The 20,805-nt window shown below is 45.0% G+C and overlaps 1 protein-coding gene across 1 annotated transcript in view; it reads right to left on the minus strand.

Moving 5' to 3' along the window:
- Positions 1–20,805, minus strand: part of CDH4 (cadherin 4) — an 859,900-nt gene that overhangs the window by 74,190 nt on the left and 764,905 nt on the right. The window lies entirely within an intron of this gene.

The raw sequence follows: 20,805 nt of genomic DNA on the forward strand, positions 1-20,805 counted from the left end.
GAGAGAAAGGGTTCTTGCAGAATGTTACTGTTCAAAGCCCCTAGAACAAAGTAAGATTGTCCATGTCTTGCTATGTGTTGTTGGGACAGAGCTGAGTGCATCTCCGTCTTGGTCAATAAAGCTGACAAAAGCTGCCCAAGTACATTCAAATGTGTCAATGTCTAGATAGATACCTAGCTTACTGGGTCAGTTTCTCCAGTACTCAGATTCCATACTTTCCCATACCATTGTTCAAGCTAGGGATTTTATTACCTTTCAGCTTTGGGCAAAAACTTGTCCAGCAGCCAACAGCAGAAAGGAAATCAGATCTTATTGCAAATATTCAATGTTGGGTTCATTCGTTCATACATTCAGCTTTAATAAAATCCATTGATATATAATACAAAGAACCATCTTAGGACAAACTCTTTATATTATAAATGCACAAGTGGTTATAGAGAAACGCAGACACGCACTCCACACTCTTCTTCGTTCGTTGCCATCTTGCATCACAGGCAATGATGCATTTATATGTGGCTGGCTCAAATAGAAACTGAATGGAAAACAACAGGGCTCCGTACGAGGTGAAACATGCAGCATGGATCCCAGAAGGGTGGCGAGTCCCATGACAGTTGGCTCAGTGTACTGGAATGAATAGCAAACAGTCATTAAAACCCACTGGATGGAGAAGGAAGGAACACACGTTGCGGCAAAAAGATTCCAGACTCCAAGTACCGGCGGATGAGATCTGTGCTAGCCATGGCTGAGCGAGAAGGGGATTGTGGGGTAGTGGTGGACAGCTCAGTGCAAATCTTGACCCAGTACACAGCTGCTACAAAAAAGACAAGCTCCACGGTAGTCATGATTAGGAGAGGAATTGAAAATAAAATGGCCAAGTTCATATTCCCCTTATACAAATCTTTGGTGCAATCGCATTTAGAATATTTTGTACAGTTTTGGGCACCATTCCTGAGAAAAGACAGTACTGAGTTTGAAAAAGCACCGCCAAGGGCAACTACAATGGTCAAGAGGAACGGTTACCGTAACTGGGATTGTTCAGCTTAGAAAAAGGCCAAGAAGAGGAGACATGACAGAGGTGCTTAAAATTAGGAATGGCGTGGAGGAGGAGGCATTTTTCTTCTTCCATTACTAGAACCCGGGGTCACCCCTCAAATGTGATTGGTGGGAGATTCAGGACTGATAAAAGGGAGCACTTCTTGATACAGCACATGGTGATGGCCACGAATTTGGATGGCACTAAGAGGGGATTGGACAAATGCATGGAGGAGAAGGCTAACAATGGCTAGTGCTAGCCATGCTGGCCACATGCTAACTCAGAGGTGGTACACCATTGTACACCAGTGGCTGGGGATCTTGGGCATGGGGAACTGCTGTACCCATCTACCTTTTCACTATGCAAATGGACTGCTGGACTGGATCCCAGCTTGGCTCTTTTTAACTGTAGCCCTAGTTCCTCAGCTTGAAGCCATATCCCGGTCCAGGTCCAGGTTTCTGAGATGACTGTTCACCCTCCAGATACTCCCAAAGACCCCTCCCTAGAGAACCTGGCTTTTCGCAGAGGCAAATGCCCCTTATCCTTTTTCTCAGCCTTGCTACGACTAGCTTGCTGGACAAGCAAAAGGTCAGTGAGCTATCAGGCTGGGGTATCTACTGCTCCTCTTTCTCATCCCCGCTGGGCCACAGTCAGAAGTATGTGAAGAAGCAAGTCTCAGGGCCCATGTCAGTGGGCTCCCACTGGTATGTGAGCCCTCCTGGGTACCAAACATGCCTCCCCTTGAAGTCCTGCCACAGTTGGTTTTAACTCCCAAACAGGCCTCATCAAGAGCAGATGAGAGAGAGAGAGAGAGAGAGAGAGGGAGAGAGAGAGAGAGAGAGAGAGAGAGAGAGAGAGAGAGAGAGAGAGAGAGAGAACTTGGCTTCCTGAAGTCAAAGTGAAAGTCTCAACAAAACCATTTATTGCAGTACTTCCAGTAATTAGCTAATGGCCTTTATGGAGGCAATAAAAATCCACAGAAACAGTTTGTGGCAAAGTCCCAGGCAAAAAGTAACATCAGGGAAATCTCAAGCAGAAGGCAAATGCTGAAAGTGCAGCTCTCAAAGAAAATCCTGTAAAGCTCACAGTCTGGAGGAAGGTGGCAAGCATTCCAGCTTTTCAGGGTGTTGTCTCCTGCAAGGGCTCCAGACGCCTGCACAAGTGCAAGGATCACTCTCAGGCATTCTCTCCTGGAGAAGAAAGCTGGCGCTCAGGTAGGGATGCATCAAAGCTCCATGGAACCGGCCCCTCTTGCATTTAAGACTTCTCCTCTTGCTTGGGTTTAGAAAGCTGGCCGGGCCAGGAGGAAGCCTGTGAACACTCACAGGATGAAGACTGTGCACCTGGCAAACTCCTTCCACGTGGCTGTTGCATATGGCATGGAAGGAGGAGGGTTGGCTCCTGGTGAGCTTTGAGCAAATGCTGCGTATGCTCACAAGGCACTCAGACTCACGACTGAGTCAAAGCAGCCTGGAGTCCAGGGAGCTGAGCCCAGGGAATCTGGGCAAATTCCCACCCCAAACAGATTCCTCACACAACCCTTCCCTCACGTGAGTGCTGTGCCCGACTGGCCCAGCTCACTTCTGCTGGTGGCCGCCTTGAAGTACCTGCTTCAGCAGAGACCTCCCTCTGAAGCCTCTTCCCAGGGATGATACAGGGACCTCCATCAAGGCCAAATCTTCCACTGATACCTGTAGGCTGTCTCACCCACAAGCACCTCATCTCCTTTCCATTCACTCAGCAGTAGGAGGTTTCCTATGGCTAGACCTGACTCTAAAGCTGCTTCTTCTGAATCAGAATCGGTGTTTGAGGCTCAAGCTCCCTCCAGAATGAGGAAAGGTCAGACAGAGAGCGAGAGTGAGAAAGCAGCTTTTATGGATGCAGCTCACCCTCACTTGTCCTGAGAGAGGGAAGCACTCCCCTTTTCCTTCTTCCTGCCACTGCCTGCTCTGTCACAACAGAGGAAAGAGCTGTACGTTAGCTATCTCCCTCTCACTTGCAAATGCAGAACGTCTTGGGGCACATTCTGCTCCCCTGTCCTTCTATGGGTTACCAGGACTTGTTGAGGGAGGGACAGATGACTCTCTCCCCTGCTGACATCTGGGCTTCAGTTGGCTACAGCAACAGCTAAATTTCCTTCAGCAAGGCAAGCAGCCACCAGCCACTCCAGACGCCACCTTACCCCTGAGCTGGGAAAGTGGCTCCAGCCTCCGTTCCCCCACTGCCCTACGCACTGGTGTGGGTGTCAAAGGCTGGGGCATATTTGCAAAACCGCATGCTCACTTGGTTGGGTCACCTGGGGTGGAGCTACATGTTACAAACCACATGGGGTTCTTGCCAAATGGGGAAGCCCCCTGCTGGCTTTTCCCCTCCAGCGAATATATATTATAACCACTGCAGCAACTACGTACCTCCGTGAATCAGAGGTCAAGAGCAACATGCAGGGAAGCTTCATCTTACATTGCAGCAGCCGTCACCCACCTGACGACCTCAGATGCTTTCCACAACTCCCATGATTCCTGACCATGGGTCATGATAGCTGGGGCTGATGGGAACTGAAGTCCAAACAAACTGGAGGGCACCAGGTGGAGGTACAGTGCACTACAGTGAAGGCAATGTTGGATCAGTGTTGCCGTTTTGGATGGCTGAAAGCAAATCATGGTTGCCATTTTGGGTGGCAGCCTCATTTCCTGGAATGTGCAGCTCTCTCCTTGGCTTTCTGCCACTTGCCACTTGTACAAAGAGGGCAACACAACTTTGATTGAAAATAATAAGCCCCAAGAAAGAGTTTTCTGCAGAAATCATCCATTTAGGGAAACCAAGGATGCATAAGTCACTGTCTGTCAAATTTCACAGAGCTGTTGTGTGGATAAGCTCCACATGTACCACTCTAAGCTCCCTTAGAGGAAAGGTTAATGTACATATGATAAATGGGGACACCAGGAGGAAGAGCTTGGATGTAATGTGGGTTGTACATTTACAGTGCAATCCTATGCAGAGCTACTCAGCTGTGAGTTTTGTTGTGTTAAAAACACCTGGATAGAACTCAGTGGTGGTGCTTTGTTTTCAGAGAGAGAGAGAGAGAGAGAGAGAGAGAGAGAGAGAGAGAGAGAGAGAGAGAGAGAGAGAGAGAGAGAGAGCGAGCCAGTGCTATTTTCCTCTTGCAAGACAAACACCAAAATAAAAAAGGGTGAAGGGATATTACGAATGTTTTCAGAGAAATAAGCATAAATACCTGCGATCAGTGAGTTTACTTAGGCAGATGACAATCCATTACATGAGTCAGTAATATTGATGTGGAGATTTAAGAAGGGAAGGACTTCCCTTTGCAACAAAGTACTTATTGATCTTATCATCTGAAAGTGCCTCCTTTGTTAGGAATCTCTGGTTCTGAAACCTCAGGTGCCCCATCTGCCACTGACAGGCATCATCAGGCACACAAGACAAAGCGGTTTTTATTTCTGAAACGATTCAACTGGAGATCCACCAGCATGGCCAGAGGCAAAAGAGGGCAGGGCTCCTATATGTTGGTCGAGAAGAGAGAATGTCAGCAGCTGCAGCTTGACTCCTGTCTACACCTGTTCAAGAGTCAGGAGGTCTATGCCCTTTTGCATCTTGCAGATGGAATCACCACAACATCACTCTGTGAAACACATTCAATACTGCAAACCTGTTGGCATAACTGGATGAGCGCAACTCAAGCCAAGGAGAAGAATATTGACTCACAAACAGATTAGTGTACCTGTTTTTGGTGCCTACTTGGTAATGCAAAAAATAAACCCTGCAGGAAGAACCCAGTCCAGGGAGATTTTCACATATTGGTTTGGTATGTCACATGATTGACAGACTATGGTGTTTCCTATGACTTGGGGCTGCATTGATGGGTAATGGCGAGTAGTTATTGCTAAACAGTGCATGGACATTGGTCACAATAACTACATGGAACATCCATGTGCAGAGCCAGTGCATCTCTGAATAACAACAAGGACACATATCGTCTTCATGCCCTTTCCATGGGTAAGCAAAAGCTTTTGGCATAACACTTCTCATACAGAAGGGTGGACTGAGGGTGCAATTCTATGCATGTTTAGATGGATAAAAAGTTTACAAGCTCCAGCCTGAGGGTCTTTTTCTGTCTAAACACGCATAGGATTGAACCCAGAAGAGATTTTTCCTCTAATCCACTGCAGCAGGAATTCCCAATGTGGGACCTGCCATGCTCTGTACCCCACCAGTTTTCTTAAACTGGGAGGGAGGTTTGCTGCAAACTGAAGGACTGCCCTCCAGCACTAATTTATTTGGATTCAAAATAATTCATTTGTGCTTTACAACTCATGCCCCACTCCTACCTTGCTCTTAGGTTGTTGGACAAATTTCCTTTAGTCCAAAACAATGGCCCACACACTAGAAATATTCCATATACATTCCAAACCCCAAGAAAGGAGGTTCCAAAGATGGTAGCAACTATAGGAGCATTGCACTAATTTCCTGTGCAAGTAAAGTGATGCTTAATGTGTTGGAGCAAAGAATTTTAGCGTATTTGAAGCAAGGATTTCCTGACATGCAAGCTAGAGTCTGAAAAGGGAGGTGCATTCAGCATCATATTACAAATGCACTTTGGTTAGTGGAATCCTCCAGAGAATGTCAAAAGATCAGTATAGATGATTTGGAGAATCTGACAGCTTGACAAAATGAGGTTGATTGTCAAATCAGCACTTGATTGTTCTGATGTGTAACCTGTATCATGGACAAAAATCTACTGTTAGGACGGAATATGGAGAAACAGAATGGTTTCTTATAGGCAAAGGCATCAGACCAGGGTGCATTTTATCTCCCTATCTGTTCAATCCATATGCAGAACTTATAATAAAGAAAGTTAGATTAGAATCAGAGGAAGAAAGAGTGAATATTGATGGAAAATACACAGGTAATTTAAGATATGCAGAAGATACCATATTACTGGCAGAAAGAAACAATACATTGAAATGACCCAGATAATAGTGAAAGAAAGTACAAAAGCAGGACTGCAGTTGAACACGAAGAAAACAAAAAGTCAGAAGTCCATAAGAACTACAGAATGTTACTGTCCACAAAGAAGACATTGAAATTATGCAAGATTTTGCATACTTTGGTTCTGTCATCAATTCAAAAGGAGACTGCAACCCAGGAATTAGAAGAGGGAGACTTCAAAGGCTAGCACTTAAGGAACTAGAAATGATAATCAAGTATAAGGATATTCACTGGAGACCACAATCATCCTTGAATTTCTATTGTGTTCCTGATCACTACAAATAACTGTAAAAGTTGGGCAGTGGAGAGGGAAAAAAGGGATGCATGGTGCTAGAGGAGAGCTTTGCAAATATCCTGGACTCAGAGAAAGACAAACAAGGGGCTCCAAGATTACATCAAGCCAGAATTTTCCCTGGAAGCAATAATGATGAAACCAAGGCTGTCGTACTTTATGTACTTCGTGAGAAGGCAAAACTCACTGGGGAAGACTATCATGCTGGGGAAAGTTTCAGGCAGAAGAAAAGAAAGAACAGCTATGAGATGGTTCCATAAAGGAAGCCACAGCCTTGAGTTTACAAGAGCTGAGCAAGCTTATTATAGAGTCCAAATTTGTAGGGCATTCATTCATACGGTCGCTATACATTGGAGATGACCTGGTGGCATGTGACAAAAACCATCTCACCCATTTGCCATGGCTCTGTCTCAAAATTCCAGATGTGCCTTCCAACGCTGGGAGGACCAGTGCATGGAGACAATGCTTAGGTTTTACAGTCACTGTTCCAATACAATCTGAGGTGAGAAATAGAAAATTTTGTGTTCTGGATGGCAGAACCATCTCCACTGGTTGGGACAATTTCTGAGGCTCAGTATCCATAACAGTGAGAAAAGAAATCCTCCTTCCTTCCTTCACATCAAAAAACCAAGACATCAAGCGGTTTTCTTGTGCAGCTTCTTCCTTCCATTTGAAGTCAGCAGTTTTCTATTCTGCCTTGTTTCAGGAGGACCCCTACAAAGTAGTCTTTGGGCTCCGAGGTCATCACTTACAGATGTATCAGTTGGAACAAACTGGGAATGTCAGAGCCGTTCGCTGCTTTTGTCTTATTGCCTTGCCTCTAGCTAGGGCCCAGCAAAAGTGGTATGGTTTCTCCATCAAAAGTAATTCAGAGCCTTGTGATGTTGTTATGCAAACTTTAATCTGAACCTGAAATCTGAGCTGCGCAGGAAGGGCATCTCAGCTACAAAAATCATTCTGACACAAAGGTGAGAGTTCTCTGCGCACTTACCCTGACAAAGCCATCTAACATTCAAAAACCCTCCATGGTGTTACCTGTTTGAGGACTGCTGTTACAGGCAGGAGTCCAGTTCCTAATTAATAGGCACAGTATCCCCCATGCATTCAGCAGGAATTGCCTCTGAGCATAGATACATAAATTCAAGCTGCTAGTCCCATTGTATTCCCTCCTGAAACCCATTCATTCCAACTTTTGCTTTCTTGGGGTATCTCTTTGTATCTCTACAAAGAACGCTTCAAGAGCAAACACATCTGACAGCAGTCCCATGATAAGAAATCAGAAAGTGTCTGTGTAACATAGTTGTTTTTCTAAAAGAACTTCAGCCTCTTGCCATTTTTCTTTCCCCCTCCTCTTCTTTAAAAATACATAAATCCAGGTAATTCATTGAAGATGCTCTTGCTAACACTGCCTGTTATTTATTGACACAAGTATCCATGTAGTGGAGCAAGATAAGGCATCTCTGAGTGTCTTTGGAACAACAAGTGTCAAGTCACACACACACTCTTAAGGGCAGAGCGTGAAGGAGAGTTCTCCTGTACCACAAGCTGCCTTCCAACCTCTCCCTCCCCACAGTTAATGCTCTCCTGTAATTCTCCTGGAGCATAAGGATTTAAAAGAACCATGCTGGATCAGCGTAATGGCCCATCCAGGCCATCACTCCATTCACATGGTAGAAAACACCTGCCCACAGGACCTCTCCAGCAGGATGGGCACAGGAGTTTCTCTGGCCCAAGTCCCACAGCAATGGGTGTATGCAAGTGTATCACTTCCGGTAGCAGAGGCATCACATGAGGCAACAAGGCTAGTAGCCATGGATAGCCTTCTCCTCCATGACACTGGCCAATGAAGCTTAACCATGTGCTGTGTGAAGAAGTCCTTCCTTCTGTCTGTCCTGAAACTCCCACCAATTATGTTCATGGGGTGACCCCAGGTTCTAGTATACTGGAAGAGGGAATAAAATGCCTCCACTTTCTCCTCACCATGCATAATTTTAAGCATCTCTATCATGTCTCCCTTTATTTGCCCTTTTCCGTGCCAATCAATCCCAGCTGTTCTGTTTTTGTAGGGGAATTGTTCCAACCCCTTGATCATTTTAACTGCCCTTCTCTGCACTTTCCCCAACTCAGTTGGATTCTGGAAATGCAAATTAGGTTGTTGCTCCTTTTTTTTTTTCCTGAGGGCCCAGCTGGCACCACTAAGTAAGCCAGTATGGGGACAGGGAATGCCAGTTGCTGACCATTAGTGTAGCAATTCTTGTTGATTTTGACAGCCGTGGGTGTCAATGATAGAATACCTGCTTTGCACATAGATTTCTGGTGAGATCCCATATAGGCCTGGAAAAACACCTGCATAACCATTGCTGCCAATCTGTGTCAACAATACTAAGCGAGGTGAACCAATGGCTTGACTCGGAATAAGTTTCCTATGTTCCTTCTTTAGTACTGGGCTTTGTGTTTTAGGAAAATGGGTCATGTATGAATTAGCACATTCTACTGAACTTGGCAACGTAGTGCCATTTTAGCCCAAAGTCAAAATACAGGGCCAAGGCAGATCAGAACAAAATCACCCCGTGTATTTGTTTGGGGATTTAAAGAAGTTTTGAAAGCAGAGAATACCCCAATGGTTCCTAATGAAAAATAGGAGGTGCGATAAAATGCTGTTTTCCTTTAATGTCTAGAGCCGGGATTCATAAGGGATAGCAATTTTAGATAAGCCTTTACAGCTATCTCTAATTAAATCACCAGTGAGATATGTCCCAATATGTGAGAAATTTGGAAGTTCCCCTCCCCAAACACTAACATTTTCATGCTTGTATATTATGCTGATTTTATTGAGCCATTCAGAAAATTACCATTTCAATGTGTCTTTATGATTTGTCACAGCCTTGCTTTGGGAAAGTCCCTTGGCCTTTGGTATCGTGTAGTTATTAATGCATGTGACAGAAGGCACCAGGATCTGAAGCCCACATTTTGCAAACATTCAGGAAGGACTCATGTTCATAACACTGATGTTTTCAGAGGCAACATGTTTGTGCAGAAGTCCCATCCTGGCCAGGTGGTCCAGGAAACCACTGCAGTCAACGGCACTGGAAGATGCGGAGTGCCCCAGCAGGGCAACGAGGTATGTTGGTTCTGCTCTCCATGTCCTGGTACAGATCATCTACCGAGGCAATGAAAGCCATTCCCATCTCATGATCAGGCATTAGGCCAGGTTGAAATGGATCTAAATATAACATCTCTCTTCTAAGAACATTAGGAACTGTCATAAGGACATGCCTCTTGGCAAAGAATGGAATATTGGATACTGGGTGGAAACAATCCAACATGGTAGGATTCGAGAAGGATCTTCTGAGGCATAATGTAACTGCACCTTCCTGCAGGATGGCAAGCTGTTGTTACCTACTCAGCTAGTCTCCAGCTTCAAGCAACCTTGAGGAACAATGAGACCTGCTTTACACTGAGACAAACCATTGGCCTATCTAATACATCATTGTCAATGCAGTATTGGGTTTCTAGGGTTTCAAGCAGGATTTTTTCCCAGCCCTACCTGGAAATGCCAGGCATTGAATCTGAGACTCAGGCTCTACCACCGAGTCATCACTTTTCCCTCAGGTCAGGCAAGGGTTGAGCAAACCAGTCTCACCTCTCCAATGATCTTCTGGCACCATCTCTTGATTCATGTTGGATTCCTTCATCACAGGGTTTTCAAGGTAAGAAATAGTCAGAAATGCTCTACCATTGCTGCCTCCCACCCAGTACTAACCAAAATTAGCTTAGCATCCCTGCAGTGGCCTGTGAAAGGTCCTTTGCCATCGTTGCCTTCAACTACTGCTCCTGCTCACATCCAACCCTGGTGACTTCAGTCACCATTGGAAAGAGCCATTCTCTGCTTCTACAGTGACAGTTGCTCCTGCAGAGGGTGGACGGGTCTGAGTCTGCTGCCTGTTTTGAACATCCCACCTTAGGTGACCCTGCTAGGATACCAGATTAGTGAAAGAGCCTAACCTCCTGGAGGCTTTGCTCTTGGCTTCTCGGACACTCACAGTGCCTGCCCTCTCCACCACCAGCATCTCAAGGAGTGCATACAAGATAGAATTGCGAGCATGGGAACCACTTCTGAAGCACTTCTGATAGGGTGAGTTCAGCATGTATATTTAAGTCCCTTGCATGAGGAACTCTAGTCCCACTTCCCAAGATTGTCTCTGACAGTTGAGAGGAGACAGCCAGCAAGATGAATATTCTGTCCTAAATATCCACCTTCAGATATTCACACTCCAAACACAAAGGTTGGGGCACCTAGCTAGGCAGGCAGAATCAAGGTAAACCCATAAGACTCTACCTGTTCACTCCTCAGGTCAGAATTTGGACAGATTCTCATCCATCCTGAGCTCTGTGATACAGGCCAGGTTGGCAGCTCATCCACAAACAATTTCCATATTGCTGTTGCTATTCCATTCACTAGCTTTGCATTCAGCAGCATTTCCTTCAGCCAGCAGTAATGCTAGCACAATGATCAAAGAATGATATTGCAAGCGTCCCTGGACATTTCCTTAAGATGGAAAGGTGGGTTGCACAATTGCAAGTAAGCAAGCAAGCCAATTCTATTCCCCTTCTGTATATCCCCAGAGAGGTTCGCCTGGCGCCATCACTTTACTCTTTTCAGTGCCAGCCTAAAACCTTTTTATTTTTCCAATATTTTAAGGTTTGAGTGTCATTTTAATATGGGTTTTATGGCTAGGAATTAATTAGGATGCTGTGTTTTATTTTGCTCTATTCTGTCTACTGTCAAACCATCTCGAGACCTCAGTAGTGGATGATATTAAAAGGTCTCAAACAAACAAACAAACAAACAAATCTGCAAAGTAGAAGGGGAAGCTCCCCATTACTTGTCTCTGGGTCAGATTTCTTTGCTCCACCACTCCTGTAGAAATCTTCCCATACCCACCTTATGGTAATATGAAATATCATCCCTGGGAGACAACCTGTCCAGCTGTCCAGCTGTTTTTATGTTTTAGAAGTGCACCTGTGGCCTAAACATGGTCCAGAAGAACAGCCCTAACCCCAACCTGATGACATTCAGGTGGTTGGACTTCAACTCCTATCAGCCCAAGCTAGCACGATCAATGATCAGGATTCCTATCTTCCAAAATGTCTGAAGGACACCAGGTGGAAGTTGAATATAAATTGTACACAATGTTATATACATTTTTCACAAGAAAGCACTGTTGGAGTATGATTAAAAGAAACAGAACTTTTATCACCAAGGCTAGATCAATTAAAATATGTTGAACATCTCTGATACATGTCCTTTCCGTTTCCTAAATATATCTACATGTTGTATCACATTAAATATATTAAGTAAAATATCTATTCTCTCTCCCCATACCAGCCTTATGGTAATACGAAATATCATCCCTGGGAAAGCAGATTTTATTTTATTTTTTAACAGGCAGCCTGCTGCAGATGCATGAGAAGAAAACAACAAATACTAAAACACATTTGTAAGGTTTTGGAGATCCTCCCTTCTCTTCCCCGCACATCCTCTCTGCTGGGGATTGGCATCAAAGCACCAGGATGGATGTGAATTCAACATGAAATAATCCATCTGATTTACAATTTATGATTTCTTGTGCAGTGCCTACAAAGGGCAGCTGTTCAATATATGACATTTCGATCTATCTTAGGTACTTATCTTGCCCTTGACGCCATAAAGTCTAACTCCTAAATAATCTTTTAACACAATTCTGTGGTTGTTTAAAAGATAGATTTAAGCTTTGTTTGCAATATTTTAGATTTCTTTTTCTGCAGTCTAGGGTTTAGCTCTTGAATTATGGGTTGCTGAACAGTGATGTGTAAATATCAATTTGAGTTTCACGAGGAATCAATTCATTTTTCTTTTTTTTTTCGTGGTATACATGCATTTTCAAACCTTGGCTGTGGAAATGCCATTTGATAATGCACAGTGCTTACATTTATAAGTTGGAGAATAAAGCAAGGTCTCCTGCAAACTTCTCAAAACACTCCTGTGGAAGAGACATCTCTGTGTGAAATCAAATCGGTGCTTTCAGGGCCAGGCCAAGGTTGGAGGTGGCTATGTGCCAATCTATGCCTGAAGGCCACAACAAAGCTACTGGTCCCATCACGTTCCCAGTGAGCTAGGTGGGAGCTTGGCTAAGCCTGGAGGCCTCTGAATTTGCTGTTTCCCTGCTAGCATAAACCGGGTCTGCAAAACTAATTCTTTATTGCTAAACAAAGCTACAGATCACTAGGAATGGCTATGTCAACAGCTAGGTTTTGATCAGTGCACAGCAAGATCAGAGGTTTTTAAGCTCCATTGCATACCAAATGATGCTATCAGGAGTACGTTAAGCTTTGCAGCAGAGCTGGGCAACTTTGAAACCTCCCCAAAATAAATGGAAATAAAGTTTAAAAAATGGCTTTCAGAGCAGTTACAGAATACCAAAAGGGGCAAAGCTTGGTAGTTTACAGGGTAATTTTGGCTGTTTTGGTGTTCTGTAGCAGTAATGAGCACTAAAAGAGTCCAAAGGAGGTCCACCAGGCACCTTTACCTGGCATTATTATTATTACTTACAATTTTGGGCTGCAGCAGGATCTGCAGATTGTCTATATTTATTTAAAACTTTTTTAGACCGTCCCTTACCATGGTCTTGGGACGGTTCAAAAAGACAAAATAGAATAAAGCACAGCATCCTAATAGAAATTTTCCAATCAACAATAAAACCCCCTATTAAAAAACCAAGTCTTAAAACATTGAGGAAATAAAAAGGTTTTAGCCTGGTGACGAAAAGAACAAAACGACGGCACCAGGTGAACCCCTCTGGGGAGCAAATTCCACAATTGGGGTGCCACTGCAGGGAAGGCCCTTCTCTAAGGTAGTCACCCTCCTAATCAACTTCAGTGAGGGCTCCCAGAGAAGGGCCTCTGCCCCAGATCTTAAGGAGCGGGCAGGCACATATGGAAGGAGATGCTCCATATGAAGCTCAGCCCCTGCACAGAGGCTGCCCTGCAGCCTGTACCCTCCTTGCTTGCACCAAATTCTCCCCACCAGCTTGACTGGTGGTGGCACTTGAGGGATATTGCTCTGCCCCTTGGATCCTCCAGTATGGAGCTCCTCAGGAATCAGTGTTGTCCCCCATGGTATTTAACATCTATATGAGACTGCTGGTGGTGTCATCTGGACTTTTTGAGTGCATTGTCATCAATATGTTGCTGACACGCAGCTCTCTCTCCTTTTCATCTTCAGCAAGCGGGTGTGCTGAACTGATGCCTGGCTGCAACAATCGACTGGATGAGAGCTAACAAACCGGAGCTCAGTCCAGACAAGAATGAGATGCTGATGGCCACTGGCTCTTTTGACCAGATGAAGGGAATCCAGCCTGTCCTGGATGGGGTTGCACTCTCCTTGAAGGAGCAGGTTCATAGCTTGGGGATGTTTCCTGAGTCATCTGTATCATTTGAGGCCCAGGTGGCTTCAGTGGCTCAGAGTGGCTCAAGCATGTCCCTTCCTGGACAGAGATAGCTTATTAGTGATCTATGCTCTGGTAACCTCTAAACGAGATCATTGCAATACACTCTACATGGCGCTTCCCTTGAAGATGCTTGTGCAAAATGTGGTGGCCAGACTAGATGGTCTGATCACAGAACACAAATTCTGCCCTGCTTGCACTATGTAAGCCCAAGTCAAGGTGCTGGGTTCAACCTATAAAGTCCTACACAGCTTGGGACCGTGATACATACCTGACAGGCATACCTGACAGATGTCTCCTGACCGTCATCTCCCCAGACACTATGACCAAGTCCTGAGGCCCACCTCTGACTGCCACCTCAAGGAGGCTTGGATCATGGCGACAAGGCCTTTTCAGCAGTGGCCCCGCAGTTGTGGAACAAGCTCCTCACTGAGGCCCACCTGGTGCCAACTTTACTGTCTTTTTGTGCCTGGTGAAGTCTGTCCTCTACTGCAGGGTATTTAATTAGTCTACTAAGGCCTGCTATTTGTTATTCGTATTTTTTGTATTTTTGTATTTAATGGTAATTTATTATGTTCTATTGTATTTCAATGTATTTTATTGTGTTGTAAGCCACCCCGAGGCTTCGGCAAGGGGCGGCATAGAAATGTAATAATAATAATAATAATAATAATAATAATAATAATAATAATAATAATAAACAAATCAATATTTTCTTCTAGTTATTAAATTTTTAAATATGTTTGAAATTTTGTCTTAAATGTTCTATTGAAAACTTTTTATGATGTTTTAATATGGTGTATTTTATACTGTATTTTAATGTGCTGTTGTGAACCACCGAAAGAGCTTCAGCTGTTGGGCAGTATAGAAAATATACAAATTTAGATAGGAAAAAACCTACAGCTACTATCATTCCCCAGCCAGCAGAGTTGGTTTGAGGGATCCTGGGAGTTGCAAAACTTTTTTCTGTCTAAACTTGAGCATGAATGTGGCCCTAAGAATGCAAGAAGAGTCATTAACAAATTGTTTGGCAGATTTTCCAATGCATTTACTGAAGCCTGGAGAGAGTAGTTTCCTCATAATTAGCTTGCTGTTAAAATGTTGAATACAGCGATCTATTCGACAGAAACTTTCCTAGAAACCAGATTATTCCAGAGTCCTTTCCCCTGTTCTTTTATTGATTCAACCCAATCACTTCTCTTGACAAAGAACAAAGTGGGTTTAAAGAGTGCTAGGCAATCTTCTAACTAAATTGATTATAAACCTGGAACATCTTGAATGTACTTTCTCCCACCCTTGTGTGCCCGCATCTGTGAGAAACCTACCAAGTTTCAGTGGGTGCACAGCACAACATTTTACCAAATCTAACATTAAAAGGGAAAACAAGGTATTTATTAGGCATTTGCTGCAGATTACAAGATGCAGAAGGTGAGCATGGAAGGCATCACTTTGGTTATTGGGTTTGTTTAGTTGAGAAGGATGCTATTCCTTTCAAGCAGAAGTCAGAGAAAATGGCTAGAGGAAAAAAAAAAAGCGCTAGACCTGAATATGAAAAACTGACACTGTTAAAATCCACAGAATTTGTTCGCACCTAAATAGCGCCTTTAAATTCACCTCATTCTTCAAAGATGACACAAGGCCCTGCGTTCTAAACTGTGCGTCTATCATTAAGTTTGCATGTCAGCAATATCTATTTTCAGGGGGTTTACAGCCTGACTACAAAATCTGTATTTCCCCCCCCTTGAAATCCAAAGCTTGGCAAGCAACAAATGCTCAAGGAAAGAGTGTGTAAGTAGTTTTATAGCAGAGGTGTAAAAACGCAATGCAGAGAGGTAGGGCTTTTTTATGATCCTTTTAAAGAAGATGTAAAAAGTGGCCCTGATCCTTCCAGCTTGTTTCATCTGGCTTAAGTGATAAGCCTGCGCAGAGTTTAGCAAGCATATCAAAGATGCAGTGCAGACAAGTGGCGGCCTGTGATGGATTCCTCTTCAGGCATTCACACACTATTGCCATCAGAATTAAGTGAGGGAAGAAAAGGTCACGGTTCTAAGCTGGATGGGGACCTAACATGAATAGAACAAGTCCGCACTCTTCCACCCCAACACTGCTGCGGGGGGCGGGGAGGCACTGCTCCATCAAGGGGGGGTCATCCCACCTGCTCCCCACCCCAGAGACACTATAACGAAGGCTGTGGGTGCCGCTGCAGGGAAGAGGGGCTGCAGTGTGTCGTGCTTGCTCCACTCTGCTTTTAAATGCTGCTTTAACTTTTGCATTGAAATGTTCTGATGCATTATTGTACTGTATTTAACTGAATTGCATAAATCATTAACCACCCAGAGAGCATATTGATCTCCAGGGGCTCTGAGTTGGGCATGCTGGGTCTAAAGCTTGCTTACTGAGTCTCGATAATGTAGCGGCGTTCAGAGAGAACCAAACACGGGGACAGACCAGGAAGGAGAGCGTTTAAAGGTCCCTTCCTAAACTTCTCCAGAGCAAAGCTGTCCCATCATCAATTGATGTACAATTGTACATCTTCAGACCCAACAAGTGACTTGTGTTTCTGCTTCTAGATCTTTAGCTGCTACGGCTGTTTCCTTCACACAGGTTTGGCTTACAGCTGGCTGACTTCTCTGGGAGAGGGTGGGAGAGCGGATTCCCAGCTCTGAAAATCAGAACAGTGTCTCTGACCATGCAGCTGGGAACCTGAAGAATTCTATGCCCCCAGGTGCCCTCCAGGAGTCACCGGATCACTCCCTATGGATGGCAATTAGTAAGAAAAAAGAAGTGGTGAGAAAATGTGGAAGGGATAAAAAATGGAAGAGGTATCCATCCAGAATCCCTGCCCATTTCTGTGAATGAGGAAGGGCACTTGCATTATAAAAACCCTACCTGGAAGTAGCCAGGTTTGGTTCTGTGCATGTCAGTGCTGGGGAATGTGTGCCCCTTACATTTTGTGGGATGGACATCTCCCATTCATCCCCCCACAGCATGGACAATTGTGAGGGATGATGGGATGTGAGGTCCAACACAGTTGGAGGGCACAGGGTTGGGGAGGGATGCTTTGAAGAAATCCCACAGACTTCATGCTGCATGTCGCCATGGCTGGGTAAAATGTTTCTGCAAATATTAAGGAAAATGCTCTATCTTAGCAAAGCTCTCAAGTCACTCCACACCATCCTGACCTAGCGGGAACATTCTGTTTGGGTCAGATGCACTGGGATTGAGATGCCGGTCCAGGGTCTTCCTAAGCAGAAGCTGCTACTGATGATAAAAGCATGTGTCAAGGTTTTTATGAAGTGGATTTGTTGCCCTGTAGGGAAAAAGGTGAAAGCATGAAATATGTTTAACTTTATCGTATGCTGCAGTCGCATCTATATCCAAGGGGTGAAAGGGGCGCTCTCTTCTTAGGCATCTAGTCTCACAAACATTGCCGGTTTTGGCCTTATTTCCTATTTAGATGGCTGTATGTGGTTTCAGGGAGGGAAAAAAACACTCTTTTTTAGTAGCAATTTTCAGCCCAGTTCAGGTTTTGAAATATATCCATGGGCAGCTGAAAAGAAAGCACTAACCTACCTGAACCACAGAAATTCCTTGCCTGGAATCCCTTGTGGTGTTTTATTTCTCAGCCAGTACTTTTTAATGTGGGTCAACACAGAATGTGTGTTGAACCAGAGTGCTCCATCCATGGCTCTAGAGGGGGAAGAACGGGGCCGCCTGGGTCCCAGCGATTACTTGAAGGAAAGGCGCTTCCCACACATAGATTCTAATTTTAAAGTGGTAAGAGTGCAACCTTAACCATGCTTAAGTTAACAGAGGAAGAAGTTGGTTTTCGTTAAAGTTTTTAAAAAATAAAGGTAAGTCTCCCAGCTTGGGAGGAAAGCTATGGCAAAGCGAGACAGTATACTAAAAAGCAGAGACATCACCCTGCCAACAAAAGTGCGTATAGTCAAGGCTATGGTTTTCCCAGTTGCAATGTATGGCCAGAGAGTTGGACCCTAAGGAAGGCTGAGCGCCGAAGGATTGAGGCCTTTGAATTGTGGTGCTGGAGGAGACTCCTGTGAGTCCCTTGGGCTGCAAGGCGATCAAACCGGTCAGTTCTGGAGATCAACCCTGATTGCTCTTTAGAAGACCAGATCCTGAAGATGAAACTCAAATACTTTGGCCACCTAACGAGAAGGAAGGACTCCCTGGAGAAGAGCCTAATGCTGGGAACAATTGATGGCAAAAGAAGAAGGGGGACGGCAGAGGATGAGGTGGCTGGATGGAGTCACTGAAGCAGTCGGCGTGAGCTTGGGTATACTCTGAGGGATGGAGGAAGACAGGACAGCCTGGAGGAATGTTGTCCATGGGGTTGTGATGGGTTGGGCATGACTTTGCAACTAAAGAAACTCCCAGTTTTAAGCAAGATGATGTTTTGGCTGACTAGATAGGTGCTACACAGGTGTCTCTAGTCTCCTCTTGGCCACTCCTCTTACCTCTTCAGCTTTGCTGCCACCTGAGGTTGCATTCTCTACTCCAGAGAGCAGCTCACATCACTCCTTCTGAGTGGCAATAAGGAGAGGCTCCAGTTTGCAGCTCCGAGGCTGCAGCACAGTCTCTAAGCTCAGCTTAGGGAGAATCCAGAATAACCCACTGCCACTCAGATTCTGCCTAGTGTCTATAGCAGTGCTGCCTTATTTATACGTATATTCAGGCTGAGCAAAAGTTGTGGGTTCACAGCATTAACATCCCAACAGATTGCCATTTTCCATCACTACCCTTTGGGAATGGCATAGGTTCTCCTCCAAGAACAGAGCCAGCAATCTGCCCCCTTTCAGTCCTAGTCTTAGCACAGACTGCCTTCCCAGGCACACACACTGCTCACGTCTCCGCTCTCTCTGCTTAGATGGGTGGACAAAGTAGGTGAATCATCTCTGACCATCCCTCATGCCGTCTTGGACCATCCGAGCTCCAGATGAAACACATCCCCAGAATGCGCCTGGCTAGCAATTATCTTTTTTTAGGTCTTAAGGGACCCAAGAGTGCTGACGCGGACATCTCCACTTACAAAATCTTAGCATCAAGAATTACAGAGCTGGACAGGATCCTGAATCTTTGCAGCCAGAGGCGCAGCGCTCTAAGAGATCCCTGAAAGTATTCCTCCTTCTGCCCATCCTCGCAACAATATGTCAAGAGTGGAAGCACTATTGTGGAACTTAACCTATGGGACAAAGCTCAGCCTCCCTGCAATTCGCTTTGTCTCGTCTGTGAAACCCAATATACATTTGTCTGGTGATGCCACTACACAGGTTCACATGCCCATAGTCTTTATCCAGCCATGTGGCAGCGTCTGCACTCAGAATCATAGCAGATCAGCTTTCTCCAGTCTGATACCCTCCAAAGGATTTGGGCTTCATCCCCATCAAAGACATCTGGAGAGCACCAGAATGGGGAAGGCTATACTAGATTTGGCAGCAGCAGGCCCAAGGTGGAACAGACGTACGCAAGAGGTGGAAGGCTGCTTAAAGTCCAGCCTGAGTTGGGGAGGCTGAAGTCACGTGTTTGATCTCTTCTCGCTTTCTTTCAGTCCTCTTTGTACACTGGAAGTTACTTCACCTAGAAGAAGGTTGGGCAGTGTTCCCTCTCTTCCTCACTCCGGCTTATCTCCTTATGCGAGCATTAGCACAATGTAGGCCTATAAGAAGAATCCTGTTAGAGCAGACCAAGGTCCATCTAGTCCAGCACTGGCCAGCCAGCTGCCCTTGGGAAACCCACAAGCAGGACATGCATGCAATGGTATACTATCCCCCAGGTACCCTAGCCTCTAATCTGGCCTTAGCACTCAGCCATAAGAACTGGCAACCATTGATGGCTTCCTCCTCCATGAATTTCTCCATTCCTCTTTCAGAGCTGTCAGCACCATCCTGCGCATGCTTTCCAGTGACTGGTCAACGCAGCCACTCTGCCTCGCAGTGCTTTTTTTGTCACAGAACGCACTGGAATGGAGTTCCGGCACCTTTTTTCGACGGATTTTCCAAGCTTTAAAAGTAACTTTTGAAAATTTGATGTTTGGTCCATGTGGATTTGAATTGCCCTGTTGGCAGCAAAATCATTAAAACGGTGCAAGCGGGCTGCTTGTGTGTCGAGTCCGATGCATGCATGCCTCGTCCGCGCTGGCTGTGATGGCGCTGCTCGGCTTGTGGCGCTGCTCGGCTTATGATTGGTCGTGTGGTCGCACGCTGAGTGCTTACTGCAGGCGGTGACCATTATGTTTCGTTACACAACTGACGTGTGTGGGTGTGTGTACAGTGATTGACTATGTGAGAAAGGTAAATAATTTCATCAGTTCTGGCACCTTTTTTCTTACAAAAAAAGCACTGATACTGGAGGTGTCTTATAGCCTTCAGAACTAGTAGCCATTGAGAACTGTTCCATTAATGTGTCCAATTCGTTTTTGGAGCCATCCAAACTGGTGGCCATCATGACATCTTATGGGCATGAGCTCCATAGTCTATCTCTGTACCATGGGTTCTAATACTACAGTGGGAGGGGGAGGGGGGAGAGAAATGTCTTCCAATCCACTTTCGCCACACCAAGCTTAATTCTGTACATCTCTAGGCAGCACTCAAACATGCAGTTCCCCCACCTGCAATTTGAAGTGTGGAAATGTCCAGGAAGGAATATACCATTTGCTATATTTGCATGTTTGAGACTACAGTCTGCTACCCACTTACCTGGATAAGCCTTGCTCAGCTTAGGACTAACTTCCAGGTAGCTAGGTCTAGGATTGCCTTGGGAACAGATTGTGAAAACGGCAGCTGCTGGAGCAGTTATAATATCTCAAAGCCCTGCTATATTTTTTACATGGAACATGCTCTATCAGGGGAATACGTGTCCTAAGGAAGGAGACCTTCTGTTTCCACAAACAAGTGAATCAGGAAAATAGAGATAAAATAGAAATAGACTCTACAATTAATTTCATTGTTTGACAAGCTTTTTAGCCA

Source organism: Varanus komodoensis, unplaced genomic scaffold (assembly GCF_004798865.1).
Source record: "Varanus komodoensis strain SLA01 unplaced genomic scaffold, ASM479886v1 scaffold8, whole genome shotgun sequence".
Taxonomy (NCBI): domain Eukaryota; kingdom Metazoa; phylum Chordata; class Lepidosauria; order Squamata; family Varanidae; genus Varanus; species Varanus komodoensis.